Here is a 24,991-nt window from a genome sequence, read left to right on the forward strand (position 1 = left end):
TCACTATTTCGGTTCTTATAGGTCTTAACATTGTGTAAAAATTGGCTCAGGGGACTAAGAGAGAATGTTAGTTAAGGGATCCCCCTCTTATAGATTCATATATCAGCATAGTCTAGCCTTTTTAAAAAGAGCTAAAAAAAAGTGCTTTTAGGGAACAAAGTGGTTGAAAATTAAAGTTTTTTTTCCTGTTGTCGCAAACCATAGTAGCGCCTCCTTAATCTTTGATAACATTAGTACCTTTAAACCAAACTCATTAAAAATATTACTCCTGTGTATTGCAAAAAAAACCTTTACTTTTAAATTCCACATGATTTCTGGGTCCCAGAATCAGTCCGAAAAAGAGCTTTATTAGAAATCAGGAGTCCAAAATCAAAATCTTCTCTTGTCAACGCAAATCGAGTTGCCCCTCTTTTGTCACTAAATTCTTTACCCCTGCCCGTTTGAAATCAAGCCACTCGCTGCCTTCTATATAATAATATAGTCCTCTCCACATGAGTGCACAATACTTTGATCATGAAGCTTATAGGATCACTCACAATCTGGAAATTTACAGTAGTTAAACCCGATTTATATGTGACAAGTCGCCCTTATCCAAAAGTAAGTAAGTAAGTATACCTTCGCCTTATAAATCAGTCAGTTAGAGTGTAGGGGAAAAAATTTAGCAAGGAAGGGGGAGGGGTGTGAATTTTTTTTTACCCTTTTGAGGGTCCCCCCGAGTTTTTCCAGGTTAGGGGTGGGGGTGCGAATTTCTTTTTGGTTTTTTGGCATATCCTCCACCCTTAGATCCCAAAACGTCGAAATTCAGTTAAAGTGATATGAAGTGAAGTGAAGTGAAGTGTTTTCACTTTCATAAATGTAGAAAAAAGATGTGGTACAATTGAAAACAATTCACTCTCAAAGGTCCATTTTCGAAGTTGACTCATACCCGTCACCTCACAACTGTTTGTGGTAAATTTTCCAATTCTCACAAACCATCAATTAGGGCCACCCTAAGGGATGCCTCACCTTTTGTTTTGCATTACAGCCTTTCCAGACATTTTGATACTTTTATGATTTTATCAACGCATCATTCATTACACGTTTTTTTTTTATTAGAACCCAGTTTATAAGAACATTGAGGCTGAAATTCGTCGAAAAATTAAGAACATCGTAAGAACATGCCCAGCCTCAGTTTGGAAAAGAATGACAAGAAACTACAATTTTTTCCTCTTTTCAAGCAGTTTTAACCGAACTTAGGCGTGGATTTTCTAAAATTGAGAGTCAAATATTGTCCAAATTTTACCAATTTTAAGTGCTCTTTATTTTGTATGATATTGTCGATTTAGAGTAGTCTGAAAAATTAAGAACGAATTTAAGAACATTTTAGGCTGAAAATTGCAAAGAAAATAAGCACATCCAGACTCAGCCAAATTTTAGGTGTTCTAATAAAAAAAAAAAAACGTGTAATAGATTAAAAATCTACTTAAAACTCGCGTTTAAGTCAAAAAGTGTACTAACGCATTTTGTAATAACGCCAGTGCAAGAATTAGAGTAATGTTTTTATTTACAGATTTTGTAAAAGTTGAAATTTCAACGCCCCCTATTTTTAGTATTTACCACGCACATTTTGGATTGCGAAAAAAGTCCTCTGGGACTGCTATCAAGTATAAAAGAAGAGTACAAAATGAATATTCAAATAGAGAGTTCGCAAGTTCAACTCCCAGGTAAGTCAAAAATTTTGAACGTCTTTGAAAAGCTCGTCACTTTGTAGACATTATAAACGATGCTGGGGCCCTTATACACTTCATAAAGAAAAATGGGAAACGGGGCTAAGCTCCAAAAATACTTTTCTTTTTCTGATCAGAAATAGGTGTAACCACAAGAGATTTAAATCTGATGTAAAACTAAAAAACATATATAGGCGTTTATCGCCTGCGTTTATTGCCCATCACTTCCCACTCATAATTGTTCTGGATATAATAAGTGTCGAAAAGTGGACTGGATGGGTGAGCAGCAAGTTACTAAGCCTCTTCAGTTGGGTGTGTGAACATCTTTTCAGTGAAAACCAAAGGATATGTGCATAATGAACAAAACTTTTAGAAAAAAAGATAAATTGAGTTATTTATGTGATAAGTTTGCTCAGCAGGTTCAAATCCACTTTTGAAAATGGTATGACAGTCATCGGATAGCTGCTGATCAGTGCCTCAGAAAATATGTGTATCTCAATAAAGTGGAGAATTGAAAATGTTAGATTCTTATAGTTTTTTAAGCTTTTTGCAAATGTTACTTTAAAGTTCTACAGATAATTGCCACACCCAATATCTTTGATAAAGATGTGCTGCGATGGCCGAGTGGTTAAGGCGTTAGACTTGAAATCTAATGGGATCTTCCCGCGTAGGTTCGAACCCTACTCGCAGCGAGATGTTCGATTATGTAGAACATGAAGAATAATGTAGCATATGTTGATAAGTTGCTCAGGAAATTACTAACGACTTATAACGACGAGGCTGCTGCTGCTTAGGAAGAGAGACAAATATCGCCGCACCGTGATACTCGCAGAAACACGATGTGTGCTGCACTTTCGCCATATTCAACTTCAAAAAAAGGAGTATTATTGGTAACGATAAGCACTTATTCCAACATATTCCTCACTTGTCAAAAACTTTGTGAAAGTGTCAAACAAAGCCTCTATCTTTCAAAGGAGTGAATAGGGTACTCCAAAAACTCTTTCACCAGTTTTGAGGCTGCAATGGCCGAGTGGTTAAGGCGTTTGACTCGAAATCAAATGGGATCTTCCCGCGTAGTTCGAATCCTACTTGCAGCGTTGATTAACTTTAAAATCTTTGGAATAAACCCAGGGATGGTTTCGATTGGAAGGTGAGGCATGCACAAGCTGCGATGGCCGAGTGGTTAAGGCGTTTGACTAGAAATCAAATGGGATCTTCCCGCGTAGGTTCGAATCCTACTCGCAGCGTGCTCTGTGTTTAGGAAGGAGTGACTTTTCATTGAAGTTGTGCGTCACCATGTTTGAAGATCTTTCAACTGCAATTGACCTACAACAAGTCGACTATTTAATGTATAGTGAAGGGATAGTGGGATTGGGCTAGCTGTAGGTGTTGCAGTAATCAGCCGCGATAGCTCAGTTGGGAGAGCGTCAGACTGAAGATCTGAAGGTCCCTGGTTCAATCCCGGGTCGCGGCAGGTTCAAATCCACTTTTGAAAATGGTATGACAGTCATCGGATAGCTGCTGATCAGTGCCTCAGAAAATATGTGTATCTCAATAAAGTGGAGAATTGAAAATGTTAGATTCTTATAGTTTTTTAAGCTTTTTGCAAATGTTACTTTAAAGTTCTACAGATAATTGCCACACCCAATATCTTTGATAAAGATGTGCTGCGATGGCCGAGTGGTTAAGGCGTTAGACTTGAAATCTAATGGGATCTTCCCGCGTAGGTTCGAACCCTACTCGCAGCGAGATGTTCGATTATGTAGAACATGAAGAATAATGTAGCATATGTTGATAAGTTGCTCAGGAAATTACTAACGACTTATAACGACGAGGCTGCTGCTGCTTAAGAGAGAGAGACAAATATCGCCGCACCGTGATACTCGCAGAAACACGATGTGTGCTGCACTTTCGCCATATTCAACTTCAAAAAAAGGAGTATTATTGGTAACGATAAGCACTTATTCCAACATATTCCTCACTTGTCAAAAACTTTGTGAAAGTGTCAACAAAGCCTCTATCTTTCAAAGGAGTGAATAGGGTACTCCAAAAACTCTTTCACCAGTTTTGAGGCTGCAATGGCCGAGTGGTTAAGGCGTTTGACTCGAAATCAAATGGGATCTTCCCGCGTAGGTTCGAATCCTACTTGCAGCGTTGATTAACTTTAAAATCTTTGGAATAAACCCAGGGATGGTTTCGATTGGAAGGTGAGGCATGCACAAGCTGCGATGGCCGAGTGGTTAAGGCGTTTGACTAGAAATCAAATGGGATCTTCCCGCGTAGGTTCGAATCCTACTCGCAGCGTGCTGTGTTTAGGAAGGAGTGACTTTTCATTGAAGTTGTGCGTCACCATGTTTGAAGATCTTTCAACTGCAATTGACCTACAACAAGTCGACTATTTAATGTATAGTGAAGGGATAGTGGGATTGGGCTAGCTGTAGGTGTTGCAGTAATCAGCCGCGATAGCTCAGTTGGGAGAGCGTCAGACTGAAGATCTGAAGGTCCCTGGTTCAATCCCGGGTCGCGGCAGGTTCAAATCCACTTTTGAAAATGGTATGACAGTCATCGGATAGCTGCTGATCAGTGCCTCAGAAAATATGTGTATCTCAATAAAGTGGAGATTGAAAATGTTAGATTCTTATAGTTTTTTAAGCTTTTTGCAAATGTTACTTTAAAGTTCTACAGATAATTGCCACACCCAATATCTTTGATAAAGATGTGCTGCGATGGCCGAGTGGTTAAGGCGTTAGACTTGAAATCTAATGGGATCTTCCCGCGTAGGTTCGAACCCTACTCGCAGCGAGATGTTCGATTATGTAGAACATGAAGAATAATGTAGCATATGTTGATAAGTTGCTCAGGAAATTACTAACGACTTATAACGACGAGGCTGCTGCTGCTTAGGAAGAGAGACAAATATCGCCGCACCGTGATACTCGCAGAAACACGATGTGTGCTGCACTTTCGCCATATTCAACTTCAAAAAAAAGGAGTATTATTGGTAACGATAAGCACTTATTCCAACATATTCCTCACTTGTCAAAAACTTTGTGAAAGTGTCAAACAAAGCCTCTATCTTTCAAAGGAGTGAATAGGGTACTCCAAAAACTCTTTCACCAGTTTTGAGGCTGCAATGGCCGAGTGGTTAAGGCGTTTGACTCGAAATCAAATGGGATCTTCCCGCGTAGGTTCGAATCCTACTTGCAGCGTTGATTAACTTTAAAATCTTTGGAATAAACCCAGGGATGGTTTCGATTGGAAGGTGAGGCATGCACAAGCTGCGATGGCCGAGTGGTTAAGGCGTTTGACTAGAAATCAAATGGGATCTTCCCGCGTAGGTTCGAATCCTACTCGCAGCGTGCTCTGTGTTTAGGAAGGAGTGACTTTTCATTGAAGTTGTGCGTCACCATGTTTGAAGATCTTTCAACTGCAATTGACCTACAACAAGTCGACTATTTAATGTATAGTGAAGGGATAGTGGGATTGGGCTAGCTGTAGGTGTTGCAGAGTAATCAGCCGCGATAGCTCAGTTGGGAGAGCGTCAGACTGAAGATCTGAAGGTCCCTGGTTCAATCCCGGGTCGCGGCAGGTTCAAATCCACTTTTGAAAATGGTATGACAGTCATCGGATAGCTGCTGATCAGTGCCTCAGAAAATATGTGTATCTCAATAAAGTGGAGAATTGAAATAGTTAGATTCTTATAGTTTTTTAAGCTTTTTGCAAATGTTACTTTAAAGTTCTACAGATAATTGCCACACCCAATATCTTTGATAAAGATGTGCTGCGATGGCCGAGTGGTTAAGGCGTTAGACTTGAAATCTAATGGGATCTTCCCGCGTAGGTTCGAACCCTACTCGCAGCGAGATGTTCGATTATGTAGAACATGAAGAATAATGTAGCATATGTTGATAAGTTGCTCAGGAAATTACTAACGACTTATAACGACGAGGCTGCTGCTGCTTAGGAAGAGAGACAAATATCGCCGCACCGTGATACTCGCAGAAACACGATGTGTGCTGCACTTTCGCCATATTCAACTTCAAAAAAAGGAGTATTATTGGTAATGATAAGCACTTATTCCAACATATTCCTCACTTGTCAAAAACTTTGTGAAAGTGTCAAACAAAGCCTCTATCTTTCAAAGGAGTGAATAGGGTACTCCAAAAACTCTTTCACCAGTTTTGAGGCTGCAATGGCCGAGTGGTTAAGGCGTTTGACTCGAAATCAAATGGGATCTTCCCGCGTAGGTTCGAATCCTACTTGCAGCGTTGATTAACTTTAAAATCTTTGGAATAAACCCAGGGATGGTTTCGATTGGAAGGTGAGGCATGCACAAGCTGCGATGGCCGAGTGGTTAAGGCGTTTGACTAGAAATCAAATGGGATCTTCCCGCGTAGGTTCGAATCCTACTCGCAGCGTGCTCTGTGTTTAGGAAGGAGTGACTTTTCATTGAAGTTGTGCGTCACCATGTTTGAAGATCTTTCAACTGCAATTGACCTACAACAAGTCGACTATTTAATGTATAGTGAAGGGATAGTGGGATTGGGCTAGCTGTAGGTGTTGCAGTAATCAGCCGCGATAGCTCAGTTGGGAGAGCGTCAGACTGAAGATCTGAAGGTCCCTGGTTCAATCCCGGGTCGCGGCAGGTTCAAATCCACTTTTGAAAATGGTATGACAGTCATCGGATAGCTGCTGATCAGTGCCTCAGAAAATATGTGTATCTCAATAAAGTGGAGAATTGAAAATGTTAGATTCTTATAGTTTTTAAGCTTTTTGCAAATGTTACTTTAAAGTTCTACAGATAATTGCCACACCCAATATCTTTGATAAAGATGTGCTGCGATGGCCGAGTGGTTAAGGCGTTAGACTTGAAATCTAATGGGATCTTCCCGCGTAGGTTCGAACCCTACTCGCAGCGAGATGTTCGATTATGTGTAGAACATGAAGAATAATGTAGCATATGTTGATAAGTTGCTCAGGAAATTACTAACGACTTATAACGACGAGGCTGCTGCTGCTTAGGAAGAGAGACAAATATCGCCGCACCGTGATACTCGCAGAAACACGATGTGTGCTGCACTTTCGCCATATTCAACTTCAAAAAAAGGAGTATTATTGGTAATGATAAGCACTTATTCCAACATATTCCTCACTTGTCAAAATTTGTGAAAGTGTCAAACAAAGCCTCTATCTTTCAAAGGAGTGAATAGGGTACTCCAAAAACTCTTTCACCAGTTTTGAGGCTGCAATGGCCGAGTGGTTAAGGCGTTTGACTCGAAATCAAATGGGATCTTCCCGCGTAGGTTCGAATCCTACTTGCAGCGTTGATTAACTTTAAAATCTTTGGAATAAACCCAGGGATGGTTTCGATTGGAAGGTGAGGCATGCACAAGCTGCGATGGCCGAGTGGGAGTGGTTAAGGCGTTTGACTAGAAATCAAATGGGATCTTCCCGCGTAGGTTCGAATCCTACTCGCAGCGTGCTCTGTGTTTAGGAAGGAGTGACTTTTCATTGAAGTTGTGCGTCACCATGTTTGAAGATCTTTCAACTGCAATTGACCTACAACAAGTCGACTATTTAATGTATAGTGAAGGGATAGTGGGATTGGGCTAGCTGTAGGTGTTGCAGTAATCAGCCGCGATAGCTCAGTTGGGAGAGCGTCAGACTGAAGATCTGAAGGTCCCTGGTTCAATCCCGGGTCGCGGCAGGTTCAAATCCACTTTTGAAAATGGTATGACAGTCATCGGATAGCTGCTGATCAGTGCCTCAGAAAATATGTGTATCTCAATAAAGTGGAGAATTGAAAATGTTAGATTCTTATAGTTTTTTAAGCTTTTTGCAAATGTTACTTTAAAGTTCTACAGATAATTGCCACACCCAATATCTTTGATAAAGATGTGCTGCGATGGCCGAGTGGTTAAGGCGTTAGACTTGAAATCTAATGGGATCTTCCCGCGTAGGTTCGAACCCTACTCGCAGCGAGATGTTCGATTATGTAGAACATGAAGAATAATGTAGCATATGTTGATAAGTTGCTCAGGAAATTACTAACGACTTATAACGACGAGGCTGCTGCTGCTTAGGAAGAGAGACAAATATCGCCGCACCGTGATACTCGCAGAAACACGATGTGTGCTGCACTTTCGCCATATTCAACTTCAAAAAAAAGGAGTATTATTGGTAATGATAAGCACTTATTCCAACATATTCCTCACTTGTCAAAAACTTTGTGAAAGTGTCAAACAAAGCCTCTATCTTTCAAAGGAGTGAATAGGGTACTCCAAAACTCTTTCACCAGTTTTGAGGCTGCAATGGCCGAGTGGTTAAGGCGTTTGACTCGAAATCAAATGGGATCTTCCCGCGTAGGTTCGAATCCTACTTGCAGCGTTGATTAACTTTAAAATCTTTGGAATAAACCCAGGGATGGTTTCGATTGGAAGGTGAGGCATGCACAAGCTGCGATGGCCGAGTGGTTAAGGCGTTTGACTAGAAATCAAATGGGATCTTCCCGCGTAGGTTCGAATCCTACTCGCAGCGTGCTCTGTGTTTAGGAAGGAGTGACTTTTCATTGAAGTTGTGCGTCACCATGTTTGAAGATCTTTCAACTGCAATTGACCTACAACAAGTCGACTATTTAATGTATAGTGAAGGGATAGTGGGATTGGGCTAGCTGTAGGTGTTGCAGTAATCAGCCGCGATAGCTCAGTTGGGAGAGCGTCAGACTGAAGATCTGAAGGTCCCTGGTTCAATCCCGGGTCGCGGCAGGTTCAAATCCACTTTTGAAAATGGTATGACAGTCATCGGATAGCTGCTGATCAGTGCCTCAGAAAATATGTGTATCTCAATAAAGTGGAGAATTGAAAATGTTAGATTCTTATAGTTTTTTAAGCTTTTTGCAAATGTTACTTTAAAGTTCTACAGATAATTGCCACACCCAATATCTTTGATAAAGATGTGCTGCGATGGCCGAGTGGTTAAGGCGTTAGACTTGAAATCTAATGGGATCTTCCCGCGTAGGTTCGAACCCTACTCGCAGCGAGATGTTCGATTATGTAGAACATGAAGAATAATGTAGCATATGTTGATAAGTTGCTCAGGAAATTACTAACGACTTATAACGACGAGGCTGCTGCTGCTTAGGAAGAGAGACAAATATCGCCGCACCGTGATACTCGCAGAAACACGATGTGTGCTGCACTTTCGCCATATTCAACTTCAAAAAAAAGGAGTATTATTGGTAATGATAAGCACTTATTCCAACATATTCCTCACTTGTCAAAAACTTTGTGAAAGTGTCAAACAAAGCCTCTATCTTTCAAAGGAGTGAATAGGGTACTCCAAAAACTCTTTCACCAGTTTTGAGGCTGCAATGGCCGAGTGGTTAAGGCGTTTGACTCGAAATCAAATGGGATCTTCCCGCGTAGGTTCGAATCCTACTTGCAGCGTTGATTAACTTTAAAATCTTTGGAATAAACCCAGGGATGGTTTCGATTGGAAGGTGAGGCATGCACAAGCTGCGATGGCCGAGTGGTTAAGGCGTTTGACTAGAAATCAAATGGGATCTTCCCGCGTAGGTTCGAATCCTACTCGCAGCGTGCTCTGTGTTTAGGAAGGAGTGACTTTTCATTGAAGTTGTGCGTCACCATGTTTGAAGATCTTTCAACTGCAATTGACCTACAACAAGTCGACTATTTAATGTATAGTGAAGGGATAGTGGGATTGGGCTAGCTGTAGGTGTTGCAGTAATCAGCCGCGATAGCTCAGTTGGGAGAGCGTCAGACTGAAGATCTGAAGGTCCCTGGTTCAATCCCGGGTCGCGGCAGGTTCAAATCCACTTTTGAAAATGGTATGACAGTCATCGGATAGCTGCTGATCAGTGCCTCAGAAAATATGTGTATCTCAATAAAGTGGAGAATTGAAAATGTTAGATTCTTATAGTTTTTTAAGCTTTTTGCAAATGTTACTTTAAAGTTCTACAGATAATTGCCACACCCAATATCTTTGATAAAGATGTGCTGCGATGGCCGAGTGGTTAAGGCGTTAGACTTGAAATCTAATGGGATCTTCCCGCGTAGGTTCGAACCCTACTCGCAGCGAGATGTTCGATTATGTAGAACATGAAGAATAATGTAGCATATGTTGATAAGTTGCTCAGGAAATTACTAACGACTTATAACGACGAGGCTGCTGCTGCTTAGGAAGAGAGACAAATATCGCCGCACCGTGATACTCGCAGAAACACGATGTGTGCTGCACTTTCGCCATATTCAACTTCAAAAAAAGGAGTATTATTGGTAATGATAAGCACTTATTCCAACATATTCCTCACTTGTCAAAAACTTTGTGAAAGTGTCAAACAAAGCCTCTATCTTTCAAAGGAGTGAATAGGGTACTCCAAAAACTCTTTCACCAGTTTTGAGGCTGCAATGGCCGAGTGGTTAAGGCGTTTGACTCGAAATCAAATGGGATCTTCCCGCGTAGGTTCGAATCCTACTTGCAGCGTTGATTAACTTTAAAATCTTTGGAATAAACCCAGGGATGGTTTCGATTGGAAGGTGAGGCATGCACAAGCTGCGATGGCCGAGTGGTTAAGGCGTTTGACTAGAAATCAAATGGGATCTTCCCGCGTAGGTTCGAATCCTACTCGCAGCGTGCTCTGTGTTTAGGAAGGAGTGACTTTTCATTGAAGTTGTGCGTCACCATGTTTGAAGATCTTTCAACTGCAATTGACCTACAACAAGTCGACTATTTAATGTATAGTGAAGGGATAGTGGGATTGGGCTAGCTGTAGGTGTTGCAGTAATCAGCCGCGATAGCTCAGTTGGGAGAGCGTCAGACTGAAGATCTGAAGGTCCCTGGTTCAATCCCGGGTCGCGGCAGGTTCAAATCCACTTTTGAAAATGGTATGACAGTCATCGGATAGCTGCTGATCAGTGCCTCAGAAAATATGTGTATCTCAATAAAGTGGAGAATTGAAAATGTTAGATTCTTATAGTTTTTTAAGCTTTTTGCAAATGTTACTTTAAAGTTCTACAGATAATTGCCACACCGATATCTTTGATAAAGATGTGCTGCGATGGCCGAGTGGTTAAGGCGTTAGACTTGAAATCTAATGGGATCTTCCCGCGTAGGTTCGAACCCTACTCGCAGCGAGATGTTCGATTATGTAGAACATGAAGAATAATGTAGCATATGTTGATAAGTTGCTCAGGAAATTACTAACGACTTATAACGACGAGGCTGCTGCTGCTTAGGAAGAGAGACAAATATCGCCGCACCGTGATACTCGCAGAAACACGGTGTGTGCTGCACTTTCGCCATATTCAACTTCAAAAAAAGGAGTATTATTGGTAATGATAAGCACTTATTCCAACATATTCCTCACTTGTCAAAAACTTTGTGAAAGTGTCAAACAAAGCCTCTATCTTTCAAAGGAGTGAATAGGGTACTCCAAAAACTCTTTCACCAGTTTTGAGGCTGCAATGGCCGAGTGGTTAAGGCGTTTGACTCGAAATCAAATGGGATCTTCCCGCGTAGGTTCGAATCCTACTTGCAGCGTTGATTAACTTTAAAATCTTTGGAATAAACCCAGGGATGGTTTCGATTGGAAGGTGAGGCATGCACAAGCTGCGATGGCCGAGTGGTTAAGGCGTTTGACTAGAAATCAAATGGGATCTTCCCGCGTAGGTTCGAATCCTACTCGCAGCGTGCTCTGTGTTTAGGAAGGAGTGACTTTTCATTGAAGTTGTGCGTCACCATGTTTGAAGATCTTTCAACTGCAATTGACCTACAACAAGTCGACTATTTAATGTATAGTGAAGGGATAGTGGGATTGGGCTAGCTGTAGGTGTTGCAGTAATCAGCCGCGATAGCTCAGTTGGGAGAGCGTCAGACTGAAGATCTGAAGGTCCCTGGTTCAATCCCGGGTCGCGGCAGGTTCAAATCCACTTTTGAAAATGGTATGACAGTCATCGGATAGCTGCTGATCAGTGCCTCAGAAAATATGTGTATCTCAATAAAGTGGAGAATTGAAAATGTTAGATTCTTATAGTTTTTTAAGCTTTTTGCAAATGTTACTTTAAAGTTCTACAGATAATTGCCACACCCAATATCTTTGATAAAGATGTGCTGCGATGGCCGAGTGGTTAAGGCGTTAGACTTGAAATCTAATGGGATCTTCCCGCGTAGGTTCGAACCCTACTCGCAGCGAGATGTTCGATTATGTAGAACATGAAGAATAATGTAGCATATGTTGATAAGTTGCTCAGGAAATTACTAACGACTTATAACGACGAGGCTGCTGCTGCTTAGGAAGAGAGACAAATATCGCCGCACCGTGATACTCGCAGAAACACGATGTGTGCTGCACTTTCGCCATATTCAACTTCAAAAAAAGGAGTATTATTGGTAATGATAAGCACTTATTCCAACATATTCCTCACTTGTCAAAAACTTTGTGAAAGTGTCAAACAAAGCCTCTATCTTTCAAAGGAGTGAATAGGGTACTCCAAAAACTCTTTCACCAGTTTTGAGGCTGCAATGGCCGAGTGGTTAAGGCGTTTGACTCGAAATCAAATGGGATCTTCCCGCGTAGGTTCGAATCCTACTTGCAGCGTTGATTAACTTTAAAATCTTTGGAATAAACCCAGGGATGGTTTCGATTGGAAGGTGAGGCATGCACAAGCTGCGATGGCCGAGTGGTTAAGGCGTTTGACTAGAAATCAAATGGGATCTTCCCGCGTAGGTTCGAATCCTACTCGCAGCGTGCTCTGTGTTTAGGAAGGAGTGACTTTTCATTGAAGTTGTGCGTCACCATGTTTGAAGATCTTTCAACTGCAATTGACCTACAACAAGTCGACTATTTAATGTATAGTGAAGGGATAGTGGGATTGGGCTAGCTGTAGGTGTTGCAGTAATCAGCCGCGATAGCTCAGTTGGGAGAGCGTCAGACTGAAGATCTGAAGGTCCCTGGTTCAATCCCGGGTCGCGGCAGGTTCAAATCCACTTTTGAAAATGGTATGACAGTCATCGGATAGCTGCTGATCAGTGCCTCAGAAAATATGTGTATCTCAATAAAGTGGAGAATTGAAAATGTTAGATTCTTATAGTTTTTTAAGCTTTTTGCAAATGTTACTTTAAAGTTCTACAGATAATTGCCACACCCAATATCTTTGATAAAGATGTGCTGCGATGGCCGAGTGGTTAAGGCGTTAGACTTGAAATCTAATGGGATCTTCCCGCGTAGGTTCGAACCCTACTCGCAGCGAGATGTTCGATTATGTAGAACATGAAGAATAATGTAGCATATGTTGATAAGTTGCTCAGGAAATTACTAACGACTTATAACGACGAGGCTGCTGCTGCTTAGGAAGAGAGACAAATATCGCCGCCGTGATACTCGCAGAAACACGATGTGTGCTGCACTTTCGCCATATTCAACTTCAAAAAAAGGAGTATTATTGGTAATGATAAGCACTTATTCCAACATATTCCTCACTTGTCAAAAACTTTGTGAAAGTGTCAAACAAAGCCTCTATCTTTCAAAGGAGTGAATAGGGTACTCCAAAAACTCTTTCCAGTTTTGAGGCTGCAATGGCCGAGTGGTTAAGGCGTTTGACTCGAAATCAAATGGGATTCCCGCGTAGGTTCGAATCCTACTTGCAGCGTTGATTAACTTTAAAATCTTTGGAATAAACCCAGGGATGGTTTCGATTGGAAGGTGAGGCATGCACAAGCTGCGATGGCCGAGTGGTTAAGGCGTTTGACTAGAAATCAAATGGGATCTTCCCGCGTAGGTTCGAATCCTACTCGCAGCGTGCTCTGTGTTTAGGAAGGAGTGACTTTTCATTGAAGTTGTGCGTCACCATGTTTGAAGATCTTTCAACTGCAATTGACCTACAACAAGTCGACTATTTAATGTATAGTGAAGGGATAGTGGGATTGGGCTAGCTGTAGGTGTTGCAGTAATCAGCCGCGATAGCTCAGTTGGGAGAGCGTCAGACTGAAGATCTGAAGGTCCCTGGTTCAATCCCGGGTCGCGGCAGGTTCAAATCCACTTTTGAAAATGGTATGACAGTCATCGGATAGCTGCTGATCAGTGCCTCAGAAAATATGTGTATCTCAATAAAGTGGAGAATTGAAAATGTTAGATTCTTATAGTTTTTTAAGCTTTTTGCAAATGTTACTTTAAAGTTCTACAGATAATTGCCACACCCAATATCTTTGATAAAGATGTGCTGCGATGGCCGAGTGGTTAAGGCGTTAGACTTGAAATCTAATGGGATCTTCCCGCGTAGGTTCGAACCCTACTCGCAGCGAGATGTTCGATTATGTAGAACATGAAGAATAATGTAGCATATGTTGATAAGTTGCTCAGGAAATTACTAACGACTTATAACGACGAGGCTGCTGCTGCTTAGGAAGAGAGACAAATATCGCCGCACCGTGATACTCGCAGAAACACGATGTGTGCTGCACTTTCGCCATATTCAACTTCAAAAAAAGGAGTAGTATTATTGGTAATGATAAGCACTTATTCCAACATATTCCTCACTTGTCAAAAACTTTGTGAAAGTGTCAAACAAAGCCTCTATCTTTCAAAGGAGTGAATAGGGTACTCCAAAAACTCTTTCACCAGTTTTGAGGCTGCAATGGCCGAGTGGTTAAGGCGTTTGACTCGAAATCAAATGGGATCTTCCCGCGTAGGTTCGAATCCTACTTGCAGCGTTGATTAACTTTAAAATCTTTGGAATAAACCCAGGGATGGTTTCGATTGGAAGGTGAGGCATGCACAAGCTGCGATGGCCGAGTGGTTAAGGCGTTTGACTAGAAATCAAATGGGATGTAGGTTCGAATCCTACTCGCAGCGTGCTCTTGTTTAGGAAGGAGTGACTTTTCATTGAAGTTGTGCGTCACCATGTTTGAAGATCTTTCAACTGCAATTGACCTACAACAAGTCGACTATTTAATGTATAGTGAGGGATAGTGGGATTGGGCTAGCTGTAGGTGTTGCAGTAATCAGCCGCGATAGCTCAGTTGGGAGAGCGTCAGACTGAAGATCTGAAGGTCCCTGGTTCAATCCCGGGTCGCGGCAGGTTCAAATCCACTTTTGAAAATGGTATGACAGTCATCGGATAGCTGCTGATCAGTGCCTCAGAAAATATGTGTATCTCAATAAAGTGGAGAATTGAAAATGTTAGATTCTTATAGTTTTTAAGCTTTTTGCAAATGTTACTTTAAAGTTCTACAGATAATTGCCACACCCAATATCTTTGATAAAGATGTGCTGCGATGGCCGAGTGGTTAAGGCGTTAGACTTGAAATCTAATGGGATCTTCCCGCGTAGGTTCGAACCCTACTCGCAGCGAGATGTTCGATTATGTAGAACATGAAGAATAATGTAGCATATGTTGATAAGTTGCTCAGGAAATTACTAACGACTTATAACGACGAGGCTGCTGCTGCTAGGAAGAGAGAGACAAATATCGCCGCACCGTGATACTCGCAAGAAACACGATGTGTGCTGCACTTTCGCCATATTCAACTTCAAAAAAAGGTATTATTGGTAATGATAAGCACTTATTCCAACATATTCCTCACTTGTCAAAAACTTTGTGAAAGTGTCAAACAAAGCCTCTATCTTTCAAAGGAGTGAATAGGGTACTCCAAAAACTCTTTCACCAGTTTTGAGGCTGCAAGGCCGAGTGGTTAAGGCGTTTGACTCGAAATCAAATGGGATCTTCCCGCGTAGGTTCGAATCCTACTTGCAGCGTTGATTAACTTTAAAATCTTTGGAATAAACCCAGGGATGGTTTCGATTGAAGGTGAGGCATGCACAAGCTCGATGGATGGCCGAGTGGTTAAGGCGTTTGACTAGAAATCAAATGGGATCTTCCCGCGTAGGTTCGAATCCTACTCGCAGCGTGCTCTGTGTTTAGGAAGGAGTGACTTTTCATTGAAGTTGTGCGTCACCATGTTTGAAGATCTTTCAACTGCAATTGACCTACAACAAGTCGACTATTTAAGTATAGTGAAGGGATAGTGGGTTTGGGCTAGCTGTAGGTGTTGTAATAATCAGCCGCGATAGCTCAGTTGGGAGAGCGTCAGACTGAAGATCTGAAGGTCCCTGGTTCAATCCCGGGTCGCGGCAGGTTCAAATCCACTTTTGAAAATGGTATGACAGTCATCGGATAGCTGCTGATCAGTGCCTCAGAAAATATGTGTATCTCAATAAAGTGGAGAATTGAAAATGTTAGATTCTTAAGTTTTTTAAGCTTTTTGCAAATGTTACTTAAAGTTCTACAGATAATTGCCACACCCAATATCTTTGATGAAGAGTGCTGCGATGGCCGAGTGTGGTAAGGCGTTAGACTTGAAATCTAATGGGATCTTCCCGCGTAGGTTCGAACCCTACTCGCAGCGAGATGTTCGATTATGTAGAACATGAAGAATATGTAGCATATGTTGATAAGTTGCTCAGGAAATTACTAACGACTTATAACGACGAGGCTGCTGCTGCTTAGGAAGAGAGACAAATATCGCCGCACCGTGATACTCGCAGAAACACGATGTGTGCTGCACTTTCGCCATATTCAACTTCAAAAAAAAGGAGTATTATGGTAATGATAAGCACTTATTCCAACATATTCCTCACTTGTCAAAAAACTTTGTGAAAGTGTCAAACAAGACCTCTATCTTTCAAAGGAGTGAATAGGGTACTCCAAAAACTCTTTCACCAGTTTTGAGGGCTGCAATGGCCGAGTGGTTAAGGCGTTTGACTCGAAATCAAATGGGATCTTCCCGCGTAGGTTCGAATCCTACTTGCAGCGTTGATTAACTTTAAAATCTTTGGAATAAACCCAGGGATGGTTTCGATTGGAAGGAGGCATGCACAAGCTGCGATGCCGAGTGGTAAGGCGTTTGACTAGAAATCCAATGGGATCTTCCGCCGTAGGTTCGAATCCTACTCGCAGCGTGCTCTGTGTTTAGGAAGGAGTGACCTTTTCATTGAAGTTGTGCGTCACCATTTTGAAGATCTTTTTGAAGTTGTGCGTCACCATGTTTGAAGATCTTTCAACTGCAATTGACCTACAACAAGTCGACTATTTAATGTATAGTGAAGGGATAGTGGGATTGGGCTAGCTGTAGGTGTTGCAGTAATCAGCCGCGATAGCTCAGTTGGGAGAGCGTCAGACTGAAGATCTGAAGGTCCTGGTTCAATCCCGGGTGGCGGCAGGTTCAAATCCACTTTTGAAAATGGTATGACAGTCATCGGATAGCTGCTGATCAGTGCCTCAGAAAATATGTGTATCTCAATAAAGTGGAGAATTGAAAATGTTAGATTCTTATAGTTTTTTAAGCTTTTTGCAAATGTTACTTTAAAGTTCTACAGATAATTGCCACACCCAATATCTTTAATAAAGATGTGCTGCGATGGCCGAGTGGTTAAGGCGTTAGACTTGAAATCTAATGGGATCTTCCCGCGTAGGTTCGAACCCTACTCGCAGCGAGATGTTCGATTATGTAGAACATGAAGAATAATGTAGCATATGTTGATAAGTTGCTCAGGAAATTACTAACGACTTATAACGACGAGGCTGCTGCTGCTTAGGAAGAGAGACAAATATCGCCGCACCGTGATACTCGCAGAAACACGATGTGTGCTGCACTTTCGCCATATTCAACTTCAAAAAAAGGAGTATTATTGGTAATGATAAGCACTTATTCCAACATATTCCTCACTTGTCAAAAACTTTGTGAAAGTGTCAAACAAAGCCTCTATCTTTCAAAGGAGTGAATAGGGTACTCCAAAAACTCTTTCACCAGTTTTGAGGCTGCAATGGCCGAGTGGTTAAGGCGTTTGACTCGAAATCAAATGGGATCTTCCCGCGTAGGTTCGAATCCTACTTGCAGCGTTGATTAACTTTAAAATCTTTGGAATAAACCCAGGGATGGTTTCGATTGGAAGGTGAGGCATGCACAAGCTGCGATGGCCGAGTGGTTAAGGCGTTTGACTAGAAATCAAATGGGATCTTCCCGCGTAGGTTCGAATCCTACTCGCAGCGTGCTCTGTGTTTAGGAAGGGAGTGACTTTTCATTGAAGTTGTGCGTCACCATGTTTGAAGATCTTTCAACTGCAATTGACCTACAACAAGTCGACTATTTAATGTATAGTGAAGGGATAGTGGGATTGGGCTAGCTGTAGGTGTTGCAGTAATCAGCCGCGATAGCTCAGTTGGGAGAGCGTCAGACTGAAGATCTGAAGGTCCCTGGTTCAATCCCGGGTCGCGGCAGGTTCAAATCCACTTTTGAAAATGGTATGACAGTCATCGGATAGCTGCTGATCAGTGCCTCAGAAAATATGTGTATCTCAATAAAGTGGAGAATTGAAAATGTTAGATTCTTATAGTTTTTTAAGCTTTTTGCAAATGTTACTTTAAAGTTCTACAGATAATTGCCACACCCAATATCTTTGATAAAGATGTGCTGCGATGGCCGAGTGGTTAAGGCGTTAGACTTGAAATCTAATGGGATCTTCCCGCGTAGGTTCGAACCCTACTCGCAGCGAGATGTTCGATTATGTAGAACATGAAGAATAATGTAGCATATGTTGATAAGTTGCTCAGGAAATTACTAACGACTTATAACGACGAGGCTGCTGCTGCTTAGGAAGAGAGACAAATATCGCCGCACCGTGATACTCGCAGAAACACGATGTGTGCTGCACTTTCGCCATATTCAACTTCAAAAAAAGGAGTATTATTGGTAATGATAAGCACTTATTCCAACATATTCCTCACTTGTCAAAAACTTTGTGAAAGTGTCAAACAAAGCCTCTATCTTTCAAAGGAGTGAATAGGGTACTCCAAAAACTCTTTCACCAGTTTTGAGGCTGCAATGGCCGAGTGGTTAAGGCGTTTGACTCGAAATCAAATGGGATCTTCCCGCGTAGGTTCGAATCCTACTTGCAGCGTTGATTAACTTTAAAATCTTTGGAATAAACCCAGGGATGGTTTCGATTGGAAGGTGAGGCATGCACAAGCTGCGATGGCCGAGTGGTTAAGGCGTTTGACTAGAAATCAAATGGGATCTTCCCGCGTAGGTTCGAATCCTACTCGCAGCGTGCTCTGTGTTTAGGAAGGAGTGACTTTTCATTGAAGTTGTGCGTCACCATGTTTGAAGATCTTTCAACTGCAATTGACCTACAACAAGTCGACTATTTAATGTATAGTGAAGGGATAGTGGGATTGGGCTAGCTGTAGGTGTTGCAGTAATCAGCCGCGATAGCTCAGTTGGGAGAGCGTCAGACTGAAGATCTGAAGGTCCCTGGTTCAATCCCGGGTCGCGGCAGGTTCAAATCCACTTTTGAAAATGGTATGACAGTCATCGGATAGCTGCTGATCAGTGCCTCAGAAAATATGTGTATCTCAATAAAGTGGAGAATTGAAAATGTTAGATTCTTATAGTTTTTTAAGCTTTTTGCAAATGTTACTTTAAAGTTCTACAGATAATTGCCACACCCAATATCTTTGATAAAGATGTGCTGCGATGGCCGAGTGGTTAAGGCGTTAGACTTGAAATCTAATGGGATCTTCCCGCGTAGGTTCGAACCCTACTCGCAGCGAGATGTTCGATTATGTAGAACATGAAGAATAATGTAGCATATGTTGATAAGTTGCTCAGGAAATTACTAACGACTTATAACGACGAGGCTGCTGCTGCTTAGGAAGAGAGACAAATATCGCCGCACCGTGATACTCGCAGAAACACGATGTGTGCTGCACTTTCGCCATATTCAACTTCAAAAAAAGGAGTATTATTGGTAATGATAAGCACTTATTCCAACATATTCCTCACTTGTCAAAAACTTTGTGAAAGTGTCAAACAAAGCCTCTATCTTTCAAAGGAGTGAATAGGGTACTCCAAAAACTCTTTCACCAGTTTTGAGGCTGCAATGGCCGAGTGGTTAAGGCGTTTGACTCGAAATCAAATGGGATCTTCCCGCGTAGGTTCGAATCCTACTTGCAGCGTTGATTAACTTTAAAATCTTTGGAATAAACCCAGGGATGGTTTCGATTGGAAGGTGAGGCATGCACAAGCTGCGATGGCCGAGTGGTTAAGGCGTTTGACTAGAAATCAAATGGGATCTTCCCGCGTAGGTTCGAATCCTACTCGCAGCGTGCTCTGTGTTTAGGAAGGAGTGACTTTTCATTGAAGTTGTGCGTCACCATGTTTGAAGATCTTTCAACTGCAATTGACCTACAACAAGTCGACTATTTAATGTATAGTGAAGGGATAGTGGGATTGGGCTAGCTGTAGGTGTTGCAGTAATCAGCCGCGATAGCTCAGTTGGGAGAGCGTCAGACTGAAGATCTGAAGGTCCCTGGTTCAATCCCGGGTCGCGGCAGGTTCAAATCCACTTTTGAAAATGGTATGACAGTCATCGGATAGCTGCTGATCAGTGCCTCAGAAAATATGTGTATCTCAATAAAGTGGAGAATTGAAAATGTTAGATTCTTATAGTTTTTTAAGCTTTTTGCAAATGTTACTTTAAAGTTCTACAGATAATTGCCACACCCAATATCTTTGATAAAGATGTGCTGCGATGGCCGAGTGGTTAAGGCGTTAGACTTGAAATCTAATGGGATCTTCCCGCGTAGGTTCGAACCCTACTCGCAGCGAGATGTTCGATTATGTAGAACATGAAGAATAATGTAGCATATGTTGATAAGTTGCTCAGGAAATTACTAACGACTTATAACGACGAGGCTGCTGCTGCTTAGGAAGAGAGACAAATATCGCCGCACCGTGATACTCGCAGAAACACGATGTGTGCTGCACTTTCGCCATATTCAACTTCAAAAAAAGGAGTATTATTGGTAATGATAAGCACTTATTCCAACATATTCCTCACTTGTCAAAAACTTTGTGAAAGTGTCAAACAAAGCCTCTATCTTTCAAAGGAGTGAATAGGGTACTCCAAAAAACTCTTTCACCAGTTTTGAGGCTGCAATGGCCGAGTGGTTAAGGCGTTTGACTCGAAATCAAATGGGATCTTCCCGCGTAGGTTCGAATCCTACTTGCAGCGTTGATTAACTTTAAAATCTTTGGAATAAGCCCAGGGATGGTTTCGATTGGAAGGTGAGGCATGCACAAGCTGCGATGGCCGAGTGGTTAAGGCGTTTGACTAGAAATCAAATGGGATCTTCCCGCGTAGGTTCGAATCCTACTCGCAGCGTGCTCTGTGTTTAGGAAGGAGTGACTTTTCATTGAAGTTGTGCGTCACCATGTTTGAAGATCTTTCAACTGCAATTGACCTACAACAAGTCGACTATTTAATGTATAGTGAAGGGATAGTGGGATTGGGCTAGCTGTAGGTGTTGCAGTAATCAGCCGCGATAGCTCAGTTGGGAGAGCGTCAGACTGAAGATCTGAAGGTCCCTGGTTCAATCCCGGGTCGCGGCAGGTTCAAATCCACTTTTGAAAATGGTATGACAGTCATCGGATAGCTGCTGATCAGTGCCTCAGAAAATATGTGTATCTCAATAAAGTGGAGAATTGAAAATGTTAGATTCTTATAGTTTTTTAAGCTTTTTGCAAATGTTACTTTAAAGTTCTACAGATAATTGCCACACCCAATATCTTTGATAAAGATGTGCTGCGATGGCCGAGTGGTTAAGGCGTTAGACTTGAAATCTAATGGGATCTTCCCGCGTAGGTTCGAACCCTACTCGCAGCGAGATGTTCGATTATGTAGAACATGAAGAATAATGTAGCATATGTTGATAAGTTGCTCAGGAAATTACTAACGACTTATAACGACGAGGCTGCTGCTGCTTAGGAAGAGAGACAAATATCGCCGCACCGTGATACTCGCAGAAACACGATGTGTGCTGCACTTTCGCCATATTCAACTTCAAAAAAAAGGAGGAGTATTATTGGTAATGATAAGCACTTATTCCAACATATTCCTCACTTGTCAAAAACTTTGTGAAAGTGTCAAACAAAGCCTCTATCTTTCAAAGGAGTGAATAGGGTACTCCAAAAACTCTTTCACCAGTTTTGAGGCTGCAATGGCCGAGTGGTTAAGGCGTTTGACTCGAAATCAAATGGGATCTTCCCGCGTAGGTTCGAATCCTACTTGCAGCGTTGATTAACTTTAAAATCTTTGGAATAAACCCAGGGATGGTTTCGATTGGAAGGTGAGGCATGCACAAGCTGCGATGGCTGAGTGGTTAAGGCGTTTGACTAGAAATCAAATGGGATCTTCCCGCGTAGGTTCGAATCCTATTCGCAGCGTGCTCTGTGTTTAGGAAGGAGTGACTTTTCATTGAAGTTGTGCGTCACCATGTTTGAAGATCTTTCAACTGCAATTGACCTACAACAAGTCGACTATTTAATGTATAGTGAAGGGATAGTGGGATTGGGCTAGCTGTAGGTGTTGCAGTAATCAGCCGCGATAGCTCAGTTGGGAGAGCGTCAGACTGAAGATCTGAAGGTCCCTGGTTCAATCCCGGGTCGCGGCAGGTTCAAATCCACTTTTGAAAATGGTATGACAGTCATCGGATAGCTGCTGATCAGTGCCTCAGAAAATATGTGTATCTCAATAAAGTGGAGAATTGAAAATGTTAGATTCTTATAGTTTTTTAAGCTTTTTGCAAATGTTACTTTAAAGTTCTACAGATAATTGCCACACCCAATATCTTTGATGAAGATGTGCTGCGATGGCCGAGTGGTTAAGGCGTTAGACTTGAAATCTAATGGGATCTTCCCGCGTAGGTTCGAACCCTACTCGCAGCGAGATGTTCGATTATGTAGAACATGAAGAATAATGTAGCATATGTTGATAAGTTGCTCAGGAAATTACTAACGACTTATAACGACGAGGCTGCTGCTGCTTAAGAAGAGAGACAAATATCGCCGCACCGTGATACTCGCAGAAACACGATGTGTGCTGCACTTTCGCCATATTCAACTTCAAAAAAAGGAGTATTATTGGTAATGATAAGCACTTATTCCAACATATTCCTCACTTGTCGAAAACTTTGTGAAAGTGTCAAACAAAACCTCTATCTTTCAAAGGAGTGAATAGGGTACTCCAAAAACTCTTTCACCAGTTTTGAGGCTGCAATGGCCGAGTGGTTAAGGCGTTTGACTCGAAATCAAATGGGATCTTCCCGCGTAGGTTCGAATCCTACTTGCAGCGTTGATTAACTTTAAAATCTTTGGAATAAACCCAGGGATGGTTTCGATTGGAAGGTGAGGCATGCACAAGCTGCGATGGCCGAGTGGTTAAGGCGTTTGACTAGAAATCAAATGGGATCTTCCCGCGTAGGTTCGAATCCTACTCGCAGCGTGCTCTGTGTTTAGGAAGGAGTGACTTTTCATTGAAGTTGTGCGTCACCATGTTTGAAGATCTTTCAACTGCAATTGACCTACAACAAGTCGACTATTTAATGTATAGTGAAGGGATAGTGGGTTTGGGCTAGCTGTAGGTGTTGTAATAATCAGCCGCGATAGCTCAGTTGGGAGAGCGTCAGACTGAAGATCTGAAGGTCCCTGGTTCAATCCCGGGTCGCGGCAGGTTCAAATCCACTTTTGAAAATGGTATGACAGTCATCGGATAGCTGCTGATCAGTGCCTCAGAAAATATGTGTATCTCAATAAAGTGGAGAATTGAAAATGTTAGATTCTTATAGTTTTTTAAGCTTTTTGCAAATGTTACTTTAAAGTTCTACAGATAATTGCCACACCCAATATCTTTGATGAAGATGTGCTGCGATGGCCGAGTGGTTAAGGCGTTAGACTTGAAATCTAATGGGATCTTCCCGCGTAGGTTCGAACTCTACTTGCAGCGAGATGTTCGATTATGTAGAACATGGAGACAAGCTTGTCTTTTAGGAATTTCCCCGACTTTACATAGAGTTTTTATTGATTAAAGCTTTTTTCACATGTACGTAAACTTTTACTTAAGACCTTCAGGAACGGGGAATTCCCCTACACTTACGTAGTGTTTTAAGGCCTTAAGTAGAGTTTGCTTACGTTCAAAAAGTTTTGAAGTGTTGACCCTCTTAAGGGATAAAAACTGTATGTAAGGGCGGGGAAATTCCCAAAAGACAACCTTACGAATAATTTTTCGTAAGGTCTAAAGTAAAATTTTAGGTATATGTGAAAAAAGCTTTTTCATCCGTTTAAAACTTTTTGAACGTAAGCAAACTCTACTTAAGGCCTTAAAACACTACGTAAGCTTTGGAAAATCCCCCCTTCTCTAAGGTCTTAAGTAAGATTTTACGTGCATGTGAAAAAGCTTTCAGGATGCGTTTTTTTGTACAAACCAACGGAATATAAATCAAAATAAGTACCGTACCTGGTACTCGTGGACATTAAAAAATGTACCAATCATGTCCAGCGGCACATTCCCCAGATTCCCCTACCTCTTTTTGACTAAGTACCATTCCCGTATCTTTCCCCTGGACTGTCCTTTAAGTGTTCTTTTTTTTGGATTCAGATTGCGGGATCCTATTTGATTAAAAAAGTTGTATACCTATAAAAAAAAAGGTCTGAACTTTCATGCTCTTTTTTTCTAAATCTTAAACTCATTTTGAACATTATTCAGCCTCGTCGATCCAAGCATGAATTTAATATAGAGAGAACTCTGGATACACAACGAGCGGCTTTCCCTTTTATGTTGCTGAGAACAGATATCATTAAAAAATCATAACATATTGTTCACCCTTCTTTGCGGTGTTATTGATCCAATCACGAGCGTTTATTTTTGCCGACACAGCAGTTTTCTATTCTCGATTATTTTCAAAACAAAAATCAAAACCAGAAAGATTCAAAAAATCACTTCACAACACAACCAGACAAGCAGAAAATGGCGACTGAACTTTGTAATATTGATTTTGAAGAGGAGATTGAGATTGTTGTGGAGAAATGGGAACCTGAAGATGAACTTTTAGATGTTTGTTCAGATGATGATATTTTGAACATACCAACAGTTGCTTGCTTGAACGAGAACATCTTCTTTGTGGTGGTATCACCAGTGGTCATGATGTTCAGCCACCCACCAAGAAAACTACAAGAAAACCAAGAAAGCAGTTGGACGAAAAGTTCTCTTGTCCAAATTGTGGTAAAAAGTATGCACTGGAGTGTAATTTGCAAACAAGTTAAGGCATCCAAAGCCAAGGCTGCTTCAACAGGTATTTATAATAAAATTCATTTGTCTTGAATCTAATTCTAATCAACCCAATCAGCCATTATATCTATATCTGTTGTTACACACA

At 41.6% G+C, this 24,991-nt stretch overlaps 81 non-coding genes across 81 annotated transcripts; all 81 read left to right on the forward strand.

Moving 5' to 3' along the window:
- The first annotated feature begins 2,316 nt into the window (after positions 1–2,316).
- On the forward strand, positions 2,317–2,398 carry Trnas-uga (transfer RNA serine (anticodon UGA)). Its single transcript has one exon. It is a non-coding gene; the product is annotated as a tRNA-Ser (tRNA).
- A 324-nt stretch (positions 2,399–2,722) lies between these two features.
- Trnas-cga (transfer RNA serine (anticodon CGA)) lies at positions 2,723–2,803 on the forward strand. Its single transcript has one exon. It is a non-coding gene; the product is annotated as a tRNA-Ser (tRNA).
- A 68-nt stretch (positions 2,804–2,871) lies between these two features.
- On the forward strand, positions 2,872–2,953 carry Trnas-aga (transfer RNA serine (anticodon AGA)). The gene has a single exon. It is a non-coding gene; the product is annotated as a tRNA-Ser (tRNA).
- A 154-nt stretch (positions 2,954–3,107) lies between these two features.
- Positions 3,108–3,180, forward strand: Trnaf-gaa (transfer RNA phenylalanine (anticodon GAA)). Its single transcript has one exon. It is a non-coding gene; the product is annotated as a tRNA-Phe (tRNA).
- Positions 3,181–3,372: 192 nt separating this feature from the next.
- Positions 3,373–3,454, forward strand: Trnas-uga (transfer RNA serine (anticodon UGA)). The gene has a single exon. It is a non-coding gene; the product is annotated as a tRNA-Ser (tRNA).
- A 324-nt stretch (positions 3,455–3,778) lies between these two features.
- On the forward strand, positions 3,779–3,860 carry Trnas-cga (transfer RNA serine (anticodon CGA)). Its single transcript has one exon. It is a non-coding gene; the product is annotated as a tRNA-Ser (tRNA).
- A 68-nt stretch (positions 3,861–3,928) lies between these two features.
- On the forward strand, positions 3,929–4,010 carry Trnas-aga (transfer RNA serine (anticodon AGA)). Its single transcript has one exon. It is a non-coding gene; the product is annotated as a tRNA-Ser (tRNA).
- Positions 4,011–4,162: 152 nt separating this feature from the next.
- Trnaf-gaa (transfer RNA phenylalanine (anticodon GAA)) lies at positions 4,163–4,235 on the forward strand. Its single transcript has one exon. It is a non-coding gene; the product is annotated as a tRNA-Phe (tRNA).
- A 191-nt stretch (positions 4,236–4,426) lies between these two features.
- Trnas-uga (transfer RNA serine (anticodon UGA)) lies at positions 4,427–4,508 on the forward strand. Its single transcript has one exon. It is a non-coding gene; the product is annotated as a tRNA-Ser (tRNA).
- A 325-nt stretch (positions 4,509–4,833) lies between these two features.
- On the forward strand, positions 4,834–4,915 carry Trnas-cga (transfer RNA serine (anticodon CGA)). The gene has a single exon. It is a non-coding gene; the product is annotated as a tRNA-Ser (tRNA).
- A 68-nt stretch (positions 4,916–4,983) lies between these two features.
- On the forward strand, positions 4,984–5,065 carry Trnas-aga (transfer RNA serine (anticodon AGA)). Its single transcript has one exon. It is a non-coding gene; the product is annotated as a tRNA-Ser (tRNA).
- Positions 5,066–5,221: 156 nt separating this feature from the next.
- On the forward strand, positions 5,222–5,294 carry Trnaf-gaa (transfer RNA phenylalanine (anticodon GAA)). Its single transcript has one exon. It is a non-coding gene; the product is annotated as a tRNA-Phe (tRNA).
- A 192-nt stretch (positions 5,295–5,486) lies between these two features.
- On the forward strand, positions 5,487–5,568 carry Trnas-uga (transfer RNA serine (anticodon UGA)). Its single transcript has one exon. It is a non-coding gene; the product is annotated as a tRNA-Ser (tRNA).
- A 324-nt stretch (positions 5,569–5,892) lies between these two features.
- Positions 5,893–5,974, forward strand: Trnas-cga (transfer RNA serine (anticodon CGA)). The gene has a single exon. It is a non-coding gene; the product is annotated as a tRNA-Ser (tRNA).
- Positions 5,975–6,042: 68 nt separating this feature from the next.
- On the forward strand, positions 6,043–6,124 carry Trnas-aga (transfer RNA serine (anticodon AGA)). Its single transcript has one exon. It is a non-coding gene; the product is annotated as a tRNA-Ser (tRNA).
- Positions 6,125–6,278: 154 nt separating this feature from the next.
- Positions 6,279–6,351, forward strand: Trnaf-gaa (transfer RNA phenylalanine (anticodon GAA)). Its single transcript has one exon. It is a non-coding gene; the product is annotated as a tRNA-Phe (tRNA).
- Positions 6,352–6,542: 191 nt separating this feature from the next.
- Trnas-uga (transfer RNA serine (anticodon UGA)) lies at positions 6,543–6,624 on the forward strand. The gene has a single exon. It is a non-coding gene; the product is annotated as a tRNA-Ser (tRNA).
- Positions 6,625–6,948: 324 nt separating this feature from the next.
- On the forward strand, positions 6,949–7,030 carry Trnas-cga (transfer RNA serine (anticodon CGA)). The gene has a single exon. It is a non-coding gene; the product is annotated as a tRNA-Ser (tRNA).
- Positions 7,031–7,098: 68 nt separating this feature from the next.
- On the forward strand, positions 7,099–7,186 carry Trnas-aga (transfer RNA serine (anticodon AGA)). Its single transcript has one exon. It is a non-coding gene; the product is annotated as a tRNA-Ser (tRNA).
- A 154-nt stretch (positions 7,187–7,340) lies between these two features.
- Positions 7,341–7,413, forward strand: Trnaf-gaa (transfer RNA phenylalanine (anticodon GAA)). The gene has a single exon. It is a non-coding gene; the product is annotated as a tRNA-Phe (tRNA).
- Positions 7,414–7,605: 192 nt separating this feature from the next.
- Trnas-uga (transfer RNA serine (anticodon UGA)) lies at positions 7,606–7,687 on the forward strand. The gene has a single exon. It is a non-coding gene; the product is annotated as a tRNA-Ser (tRNA).
- A 324-nt stretch (positions 7,688–8,011) lies between these two features.
- Positions 8,012–8,093, forward strand: Trnas-cga (transfer RNA serine (anticodon CGA)). Its single transcript has one exon. It is a non-coding gene; the product is annotated as a tRNA-Ser (tRNA).
- A 68-nt stretch (positions 8,094–8,161) lies between these two features.
- Positions 8,162–8,243, forward strand: Trnas-aga (transfer RNA serine (anticodon AGA)). The gene has a single exon. It is a non-coding gene; the product is annotated as a tRNA-Ser (tRNA).
- Positions 8,244–8,397: 154 nt separating this feature from the next.
- Trnaf-gaa (transfer RNA phenylalanine (anticodon GAA)) lies at positions 8,398–8,470 on the forward strand. Its single transcript has one exon. It is a non-coding gene; the product is annotated as a tRNA-Phe (tRNA).
- A 192-nt stretch (positions 8,471–8,662) lies between these two features.
- Positions 8,663–8,744, forward strand: Trnas-uga (transfer RNA serine (anticodon UGA)). The gene has a single exon. It is a non-coding gene; the product is annotated as a tRNA-Ser (tRNA).
- A 325-nt stretch (positions 8,745–9,069) lies between these two features.
- On the forward strand, positions 9,070–9,151 carry Trnas-cga (transfer RNA serine (anticodon CGA)). Its single transcript has one exon. It is a non-coding gene; the product is annotated as a tRNA-Ser (tRNA).
- A 68-nt stretch (positions 9,152–9,219) lies between these two features.
- Trnas-aga (transfer RNA serine (anticodon AGA)) lies at positions 9,220–9,301 on the forward strand. Its single transcript has one exon. It is a non-coding gene; the product is annotated as a tRNA-Ser (tRNA).
- A 154-nt stretch (positions 9,302–9,455) lies between these two features.
- Trnaf-gaa (transfer RNA phenylalanine (anticodon GAA)) lies at positions 9,456–9,528 on the forward strand. Its single transcript has one exon. It is a non-coding gene; the product is annotated as a tRNA-Phe (tRNA).
- Positions 9,529–9,720: 192 nt separating this feature from the next.
- Trnas-uga (transfer RNA serine (anticodon UGA)) lies at positions 9,721–9,802 on the forward strand. The gene has a single exon. It is a non-coding gene; the product is annotated as a tRNA-Ser (tRNA).
- Positions 9,803–10,126: 324 nt separating this feature from the next.
- On the forward strand, positions 10,127–10,208 carry Trnas-cga (transfer RNA serine (anticodon CGA)). Its single transcript has one exon. It is a non-coding gene; the product is annotated as a tRNA-Ser (tRNA).
- A 68-nt stretch (positions 10,209–10,276) lies between these two features.
- On the forward strand, positions 10,277–10,358 carry Trnas-aga (transfer RNA serine (anticodon AGA)). The gene has a single exon. It is a non-coding gene; the product is annotated as a tRNA-Ser (tRNA).
- A 154-nt stretch (positions 10,359–10,512) lies between these two features.
- Positions 10,513–10,585, forward strand: Trnaf-gaa (transfer RNA phenylalanine (anticodon GAA)). The gene has a single exon. It is a non-coding gene; the product is annotated as a tRNA-Phe (tRNA).
- A 191-nt stretch (positions 10,586–10,776) lies between these two features.
- Trnas-uga (transfer RNA serine (anticodon UGA)) lies at positions 10,777–10,858 on the forward strand. The gene has a single exon. It is a non-coding gene; the product is annotated as a tRNA-Ser (tRNA).
- A 324-nt stretch (positions 10,859–11,182) lies between these two features.
- Positions 11,183–11,264, forward strand: Trnas-cga (transfer RNA serine (anticodon CGA)). The gene has a single exon. It is a non-coding gene; the product is annotated as a tRNA-Ser (tRNA).
- A 68-nt stretch (positions 11,265–11,332) lies between these two features.
- Trnas-aga (transfer RNA serine (anticodon AGA)) lies at positions 11,333–11,414 on the forward strand. Its single transcript has one exon. It is a non-coding gene; the product is annotated as a tRNA-Ser (tRNA).
- A 154-nt stretch (positions 11,415–11,568) lies between these two features.
- Trnaf-gaa (transfer RNA phenylalanine (anticodon GAA)) lies at positions 11,569–11,641 on the forward strand. The gene has a single exon. It is a non-coding gene; the product is annotated as a tRNA-Phe (tRNA).
- Positions 11,642–11,833: 192 nt separating this feature from the next.
- On the forward strand, positions 11,834–11,915 carry Trnas-uga (transfer RNA serine (anticodon UGA)). Its single transcript has one exon. It is a non-coding gene; the product is annotated as a tRNA-Ser (tRNA).
- Positions 11,916–12,239: 324 nt separating this feature from the next.
- On the forward strand, positions 12,240–12,321 carry Trnas-cga (transfer RNA serine (anticodon CGA)). Its single transcript has one exon. It is a non-coding gene; the product is annotated as a tRNA-Ser (tRNA).
- Positions 12,322–12,389: 68 nt separating this feature from the next.
- Trnas-aga (transfer RNA serine (anticodon AGA)) lies at positions 12,390–12,471 on the forward strand. The gene has a single exon. It is a non-coding gene; the product is annotated as a tRNA-Ser (tRNA).
- Positions 12,472–12,625: 154 nt separating this feature from the next.
- Trnaf-gaa (transfer RNA phenylalanine (anticodon GAA)) lies at positions 12,626–12,698 on the forward strand. Its single transcript has one exon. It is a non-coding gene; the product is annotated as a tRNA-Phe (tRNA).
- A 192-nt stretch (positions 12,699–12,890) lies between these two features.
- On the forward strand, positions 12,891–12,972 carry Trnas-uga (transfer RNA serine (anticodon UGA)). The gene has a single exon. It is a non-coding gene; the product is annotated as a tRNA-Ser (tRNA).
- A 320-nt stretch (positions 12,973–13,292) lies between these two features.
- Positions 13,293–13,372, forward strand: Trnas-cga (transfer RNA serine (anticodon CGA)). The gene has a single exon. It is a non-coding gene; the product is annotated as a tRNA-Ser (tRNA).
- A 68-nt stretch (positions 13,373–13,440) lies between these two features.
- Positions 13,441–13,522, forward strand: Trnas-aga (transfer RNA serine (anticodon AGA)). The gene has a single exon. It is a non-coding gene; the product is annotated as a tRNA-Ser (tRNA).
- Positions 13,523–13,676: 154 nt separating this feature from the next.
- Trnaf-gaa (transfer RNA phenylalanine (anticodon GAA)) lies at positions 13,677–13,749 on the forward strand. The gene has a single exon. It is a non-coding gene; the product is annotated as a tRNA-Phe (tRNA).
- Positions 13,750–13,941: 192 nt separating this feature from the next.
- Trnas-uga (transfer RNA serine (anticodon UGA)) lies at positions 13,942–14,023 on the forward strand. Its single transcript has one exon. It is a non-coding gene; the product is annotated as a tRNA-Ser (tRNA).
- A 327-nt stretch (positions 14,024–14,350) lies between these two features.
- Trnas-cga (transfer RNA serine (anticodon CGA)) lies at positions 14,351–14,432 on the forward strand. Its single transcript has one exon. It is a non-coding gene; the product is annotated as a tRNA-Ser (tRNA).
- A 68-nt stretch (positions 14,433–14,500) lies between these two features.
- Positions 14,501–14,574, forward strand: Trnas-aga (transfer RNA serine (anticodon AGA)). The gene has a single exon. It is a non-coding gene; the product is annotated as a tRNA-Ser (tRNA).
- Positions 14,575–14,726: 152 nt separating this feature from the next.
- On the forward strand, positions 14,727–14,799 carry Trnaf-gaa (transfer RNA phenylalanine (anticodon GAA)). Its single transcript has one exon. It is a non-coding gene; the product is annotated as a tRNA-Phe (tRNA).
- A 191-nt stretch (positions 14,800–14,990) lies between these two features.
- On the forward strand, positions 14,991–15,072 carry Trnas-uga (transfer RNA serine (anticodon UGA)). The gene has a single exon. It is a non-coding gene; the product is annotated as a tRNA-Ser (tRNA).
- Positions 15,073–15,396: 324 nt separating this feature from the next.
- Trnas-cga (transfer RNA serine (anticodon CGA)) lies at positions 15,397–15,477 on the forward strand. The gene has a single exon. It is a non-coding gene; the product is annotated as a tRNA-Ser (tRNA).
- Positions 15,478–15,551: 74 nt separating this feature from the next.
- On the forward strand, positions 15,552–15,629 carry Trnas-aga (transfer RNA serine (anticodon AGA)). Its single transcript has one exon. It is a non-coding gene; the product is annotated as a tRNA-Ser (tRNA).
- Positions 15,630–15,782: 153 nt separating this feature from the next.
- Positions 15,783–15,855, forward strand: Trnaf-gaa (transfer RNA phenylalanine (anticodon GAA)). The gene has a single exon. It is a non-coding gene; the product is annotated as a tRNA-Phe (tRNA).
- Positions 15,856–16,044: 189 nt separating this feature from the next.
- Positions 16,045–16,127, forward strand: Trnas-uga (transfer RNA serine (anticodon UGA)). The gene has a single exon. It is a non-coding gene; the product is annotated as a tRNA-Ser (tRNA).
- A 325-nt stretch (positions 16,128–16,452) lies between these two features.
- Trnas-cga (transfer RNA serine (anticodon CGA)) lies at positions 16,453–16,534 on the forward strand. The gene has a single exon. It is a non-coding gene; the product is annotated as a tRNA-Ser (tRNA).
- Positions 16,535–16,600: 66 nt separating this feature from the next.
- On the forward strand, positions 16,601–16,680 carry Trnas-aga (transfer RNA serine (anticodon AGA)). Its single transcript has one exon. It is a non-coding gene; the product is annotated as a tRNA-Ser (tRNA).
- A 188-nt stretch (positions 16,681–16,868) lies between these two features.
- On the forward strand, positions 16,869–16,940 carry Trnaf-gaa (transfer RNA phenylalanine (anticodon GAA)). The gene has a single exon. It is a non-coding gene; the product is annotated as a tRNA-Phe (tRNA).
- A 192-nt stretch (positions 16,941–17,132) lies between these two features.
- On the forward strand, positions 17,133–17,214 carry Trnas-uga (transfer RNA serine (anticodon UGA)). Its single transcript has one exon. It is a non-coding gene; the product is annotated as a tRNA-Ser (tRNA).
- A 324-nt stretch (positions 17,215–17,538) lies between these two features.
- Trnas-cga (transfer RNA serine (anticodon CGA)) lies at positions 17,539–17,620 on the forward strand. Its single transcript has one exon. It is a non-coding gene; the product is annotated as a tRNA-Ser (tRNA).
- A 68-nt stretch (positions 17,621–17,688) lies between these two features.
- On the forward strand, positions 17,689–17,770 carry Trnas-aga (transfer RNA serine (anticodon AGA)). The gene has a single exon. It is a non-coding gene; the product is annotated as a tRNA-Ser (tRNA).
- A 155-nt stretch (positions 17,771–17,925) lies between these two features.
- On the forward strand, positions 17,926–17,998 carry Trnaf-gaa (transfer RNA phenylalanine (anticodon GAA)). Its single transcript has one exon. It is a non-coding gene; the product is annotated as a tRNA-Phe (tRNA).
- A 192-nt stretch (positions 17,999–18,190) lies between these two features.
- Positions 18,191–18,272, forward strand: Trnas-uga (transfer RNA serine (anticodon UGA)). Its single transcript has one exon. It is a non-coding gene; the product is annotated as a tRNA-Ser (tRNA).
- Positions 18,273–18,596: 324 nt separating this feature from the next.
- Positions 18,597–18,678, forward strand: Trnas-cga (transfer RNA serine (anticodon CGA)). Its single transcript has one exon. It is a non-coding gene; the product is annotated as a tRNA-Ser (tRNA).
- A 68-nt stretch (positions 18,679–18,746) lies between these two features.
- On the forward strand, positions 18,747–18,828 carry Trnas-aga (transfer RNA serine (anticodon AGA)). The gene has a single exon. It is a non-coding gene; the product is annotated as a tRNA-Ser (tRNA).
- Positions 18,829–18,982: 154 nt separating this feature from the next.
- Positions 18,983–19,055, forward strand: Trnaf-gaa (transfer RNA phenylalanine (anticodon GAA)). The gene has a single exon. It is a non-coding gene; the product is annotated as a tRNA-Phe (tRNA).
- A 192-nt stretch (positions 19,056–19,247) lies between these two features.
- Positions 19,248–19,329, forward strand: Trnas-uga (transfer RNA serine (anticodon UGA)). The gene has a single exon. It is a non-coding gene; the product is annotated as a tRNA-Ser (tRNA).
- A 324-nt stretch (positions 19,330–19,653) lies between these two features.
- On the forward strand, positions 19,654–19,735 carry Trnas-cga (transfer RNA serine (anticodon CGA)). The gene has a single exon. It is a non-coding gene; the product is annotated as a tRNA-Ser (tRNA).
- Positions 19,736–19,803: 68 nt separating this feature from the next.
- Positions 19,804–19,885, forward strand: Trnas-aga (transfer RNA serine (anticodon AGA)). The gene has a single exon. It is a non-coding gene; the product is annotated as a tRNA-Ser (tRNA).
- A 154-nt stretch (positions 19,886–20,039) lies between these two features.
- Trnaf-gaa (transfer RNA phenylalanine (anticodon GAA)) lies at positions 20,040–20,112 on the forward strand. Its single transcript has one exon. It is a non-coding gene; the product is annotated as a tRNA-Phe (tRNA).
- Positions 20,113–20,304: 192 nt separating this feature from the next.
- On the forward strand, positions 20,305–20,386 carry Trnas-uga (transfer RNA serine (anticodon UGA)). The gene has a single exon. It is a non-coding gene; the product is annotated as a tRNA-Ser (tRNA).
- Positions 20,387–20,711: 325 nt separating this feature from the next.
- Positions 20,712–20,793, forward strand: Trnas-cga (transfer RNA serine (anticodon CGA)). Its single transcript has one exon. It is a non-coding gene; the product is annotated as a tRNA-Ser (tRNA).
- A 68-nt stretch (positions 20,794–20,861) lies between these two features.
- Trnas-aga (transfer RNA serine (anticodon AGA)) lies at positions 20,862–20,943 on the forward strand. The gene has a single exon. It is a non-coding gene; the product is annotated as a tRNA-Ser (tRNA).
- A 154-nt stretch (positions 20,944–21,097) lies between these two features.
- Positions 21,098–21,170, forward strand: Trnaf-gaa (transfer RNA phenylalanine (anticodon GAA)). The gene has a single exon. It is a non-coding gene; the product is annotated as a tRNA-Phe (tRNA).
- A 192-nt stretch (positions 21,171–21,362) lies between these two features.
- On the forward strand, positions 21,363–21,444 carry Trnas-uga (transfer RNA serine (anticodon UGA)). Its single transcript has one exon. It is a non-coding gene; the product is annotated as a tRNA-Ser (tRNA).
- A 328-nt stretch (positions 21,445–21,772) lies between these two features.
- Positions 21,773–21,854, forward strand: Trnas-cga (transfer RNA serine (anticodon CGA)). The gene has a single exon. It is a non-coding gene; the product is annotated as a tRNA-Ser (tRNA).
- Positions 21,855–21,922: 68 nt separating this feature from the next.
- Trnas-aga (transfer RNA serine (anticodon AGA)) lies at positions 21,923–22,004 on the forward strand. Its single transcript has one exon. It is a non-coding gene; the product is annotated as a tRNA-Ser (tRNA).
- Positions 22,005–22,158: 154 nt separating this feature from the next.
- On the forward strand, positions 22,159–22,231 carry Trnaf-gaa (transfer RNA phenylalanine (anticodon GAA)). Its single transcript has one exon. It is a non-coding gene; the product is annotated as a tRNA-Phe (tRNA).
- Positions 22,232–22,423: 192 nt separating this feature from the next.
- Trnas-uga (transfer RNA serine (anticodon UGA)) lies at positions 22,424–22,505 on the forward strand. The gene has a single exon. It is a non-coding gene; the product is annotated as a tRNA-Ser (tRNA).
- A 324-nt stretch (positions 22,506–22,829) lies between these two features.
- Positions 22,830–22,911, forward strand: Trnas-cga (transfer RNA serine (anticodon CGA)). The gene has a single exon. It is a non-coding gene; the product is annotated as a tRNA-Ser (tRNA).
- Positions 22,912–22,979: 68 nt separating this feature from the next.
- Positions 22,980–23,061, forward strand: Trnas-aga (transfer RNA serine (anticodon AGA)). The gene has a single exon. It is a non-coding gene; the product is annotated as a tRNA-Ser (tRNA).
- Positions 23,062–23,215: 154 nt separating this feature from the next.
- Positions 23,216–23,288, forward strand: Trnaf-gaa (transfer RNA phenylalanine (anticodon GAA)). Its single transcript has one exon. It is a non-coding gene; the product is annotated as a tRNA-Phe (tRNA).
- A 192-nt stretch (positions 23,289–23,480) lies between these two features.
- On the forward strand, positions 23,481–23,562 carry Trnas-uga (transfer RNA serine (anticodon UGA)). Its single transcript has one exon. It is a non-coding gene; the product is annotated as a tRNA-Ser (tRNA).
- The last annotated feature ends 1,429 nt before the right edge of the window (positions 23,563–24,991 follow it).

The sequence above is a fragment of the Clytia hemisphaerica genome, unplaced genomic scaffold (assembly GCF_902728285.1).
Source record: "Clytia hemisphaerica strain Z4C2 unplaced genomic scaffold, Clytia hemisphaerica genome assembly, whole genome shotgun sequence".
NCBI classification, from domain to species: Eukaryota; Metazoa; Cnidaria; class Hydrozoa; order Leptothecata; family Clytiidae; genus Clytia; species Clytia hemisphaerica.